Consider the following 3,738-nt stretch of genomic DNA (forward strand, 5'->3'; position numbering starts at 1 on the left):
TTTGGAGGGAGTTTGAGCAGCGACGATGTCCCTGTGGATTGTGTCAAGGGAGAGGGGTGATGAGGGGGTAGCTGTGTGAGAGGGGACGGGTTTGGAGGGAGTTTGAGCAGAGGCGATGTCCCTGCGAATTGTGTCAATCTTGTTTTTGAAGTGATTGGCAATCTCAAGGGCAGTGAGTGAGGTGCTGGGTGGAGGTGGGGGCGGAGAGAGTAGAGAGTTAAAGGTGGAGAAGAGACACGAGGATTGGAGGAGAGGGTCTTGATGAGGGTCAGGAAGTAGGCTTGTTTGGCAGCGTGGAGGGAGGAGGTGTAGGTGTGGAAGGCAGATTTATAGCGGGTGAAGGCTTGTTGGGATCTGGTTTTGCGCCATAGTCATATAAAATATAATAGCGGACTGGAATTCTTCTTTTTCTTCGTCTTCTTCTTCTTCTTCTTCTTCTTTTTCTTCTTCTTGCAGGTCACGGCTCATGCGCAGATTTTTTTTATTGGTAAAATGATCGACCAATTTGCCCATCATTGCCGGGAAAATCGGCCGATCGTCAAAGTCGGCCGCAAATTTTCCAACATGCCTGATTTTAACTTTATGGATTTGGGGGGGAGCCACAACATTTTTGCTTTAATTTTGGCATGGGGTTCCCCTTAAAATCCATACAAGATTGTGATGTGGTTCCTGTGCGATTCACATGCAGTTCATAGTGTGAACTGAGGCTAAGGCTAGCTATACATGCTTCGTCTTGTCTCAGTTAAACAGCGTGACTAGAGATATCTCCCCTTCCGGATATTGTATTCTGACAGCCTCTGACACCTGCAGTTGTCAGAATATCTAATGAATTGAACAGTTAACTGAGGTTGGTATAAAATTATTGACCAAACCTTGATTGGATCCAATCAGATGCCGTCAATGTTTGGGTATTCAAACATCAAACAGGTGCTGGCTATCAGAATACTACAACACGCAGAGAAGAATTCTCCATCCATACTTTTTAGCATTGATGGTTGAATTTTTTGATTCTCCCTGATTCAGCCAACAGGCTGAATGGGAGAAATGTAAATGCATATGGCTAGCTTTACAATGCACTAGGTCAGTGGTGGGCAACCTTTTTTTTCAACTGAGCCAAATCTCGCCAAAACCACGATTGAAATTTATTTTGAGAGCCACATTTTTAAAACTGAAAATACATCCCCCATATAGTAATTCATCCCCCATAGTAATTCATCCCCCATATAGTAATTCATCCCCCCTATAGTAATTCATCCCCCCTATAGTAATTCATCCCCCATAGTAATTAATCCCCCATATAGTAATTCATCCCCCATAGTAATTCATCCCCCATAGTAATTCATCCCCCATAGTAATTCATCCCCCATATAGTAATTCATCCCCCATAGTAATTCATCCCCCATATAGTAATTCATCCCCCATATAGTAATTCATCCCCCCTATAGTAATTCATCCCCCCTATAGTAATTCATCCCCCCTATAGTAATTCATTCCCCATATTGTGTCAATTCACTTACCTTTGCTCCGCGCGTTCCTCTCGCCGTGTTCCCGCGCCGTTCCGGTCTTAAGGGCGGACTGTGAGAGGAGAGGAGTTCGTCACGCTGCCCCGCCTACATCCTGACAGCCAATGTTTGCCACGCTCCGCGGGCCGGATTAAAAGGTCCGCCGGGCCGTATACGGCCCGCGGGCCGTAGTTTGCCCATTGCTGGGCTAGCTGCAGAGTCCTGACTTTTGGGGCGGCCGTCCGAGAGGAGGGAGGGGAGCGGGCGACCGGCACACAGAACAGCCGCATTAAAGTGTGTAAAGAGCCGCATGTGGCTCGCGAGCCGCGGCTTGCCGACCACTGCACTAGGCTATCTTATCTTCTATGTGGGAGTAATTGTCCCTGAATGCCAGTAGGAAAAATTCTAAAAAAAAAAAAAAATTAGGATTACATTGAACAATGTTGCACCCTTTACTGAGCAAACGTTGATATTTCTTTTTTGATACAGGCAGAATGAGGAACTGTGAGAAGAAAAAGGACATATCCATCTGTGCAGCGCCATTCATTTTAATTTGTGCCTGTATGCAGAGACAGGGGGTTATTTACTATAACCGAAGGGTGAAAAATCTGGTGCAGTTCTGCTTAGAGACAAATCAGCTTCCAGGTTTTATTGTCAAAGTTTAAGCTCCCCAATGGTGTTTTTATATAGGCGGCATTGGATTCTGAATATCCGGCTAGGTGCTTCTGCCTTCAGGAGATCAGCACTCCTGGGCAAAAGTGCTGCTTTGGATTGCTCATAGAATGTGTTTTAAGAAGCTTGCTGAATGAGGTGGAAGAGCCTTGTTCCCTCAGTAAAATGACTCATATTTTCCATATGGAAAACTGGCCACAGTCTATACATTTATTAGGCTGTGTTTAAATCATAGTTTCTATCTAAATCTTAATTTGTAGAAGCCATATGGTTGAGGCACAAAGACACACTTGCACAGACAAATGCAATGTATTTTAATGTCTCTTTTCATTTCCATTTTTGTATAAAGCCTACATTTTGCATTGCTTTCACAAAATACCTTTTACATTATTCTCATTATTCCACACCTAGAGTTCACGGTGTAGTGTCCTTATCAAACTTACAAAGGCATTAATCGCATCTAAAACATGTTGAATCAAAACTATGCTAGACTACAAATCAGCAGGATGTTTTTGAGTTATAGGAGGAAACCTGAGCACATGGCACTGGTACAGCAACAGACAGTGCTGTTGGTATCTGAATCCAGGACCACAGTGCTGCATGCTGATCAATGTGTTGTGTTGCAGCAATTTTAATAAAATATACATTGAAACACTATTTTAAAAAGGTAGTTATGAAAACTGCAAGAACACATAACTCACACCAAGAAATAATCTTCTAAACAGGTAGTGAACTCCAAAGACATGCTGGTAAGTTAATTGGATCCTGTCTAAATTGGCCCTAATATGTGTGTGTGTATGAATGTGAGTTAGGACTTAGAAGGTTAGGGAGTGATGTGAATGTACAATATATATATATGTAACGCACTGCGTAAATTGACGGGTCTATATAAGTACCTGAAATAAATAAATAAAATGTATTTAGGTGCTGCATTTGCTACTCAGTACACCAGAGGCATAGCTGGGATATTTTGCACCCGGGGACGAACTATAAAATTGGCGCCCCAGCCCCCCTCCCTGTTTAATCACATCAGTGACACCAATGATGGGGCACTATTCCTCCCACTGACACCAATGACACTTACCTTGCTGACCCCTGCTCCAGCCTAGGCTCCTTCCCTCTCCCATCCACAGCCAGCATACCTGGTTGCAGCAGCACCATCTGCACGGCACACTTACCGGTCAGCTGTCTTCTTCACTTGCTCCGGCCACTCCCTCACTCGATCTTCGTGCTGCCGCTTGGCTCCTCCTCTCCAAGCTCTGCCCCCTCCTCGCAGGTGATTGGCCGCCTGTGTGCCTTTCCTGAGCTACAGTTCTGGCACCCAATCACCAGTGAGGAGGCGGAGCTTGCAGAGGGAGGTACAAGCTGCCATAGGCTGTCCAGTGATCCCGAAGGTGTGGCCAGATGACGGGGCGGCATGTCATCCCGCCCACATTTCGCGCCCAAGAAAAAGAAGACACCGGACCTGCGGACCTCTCTACCCCTCCTCCAGCAGCGCCTCTTGGACTGGATCGTCGTGGGACTGGGACACGGAGCCAGGTAAGACACAGCAGCCTGCTACCCG

Source organism: Staurois parvus, unplaced genomic scaffold (genome assembly GCF_062004578.1).
Source record: "Staurois parvus isolate SC_StPar_1 unplaced genomic scaffold, SC_StPar_1.0 ptg000199l, whole genome shotgun sequence".
Lineage (NCBI taxonomy): Eukaryota > Metazoa > Chordata > Amphibia > Anura > Ranidae > Staurois > Staurois parvus.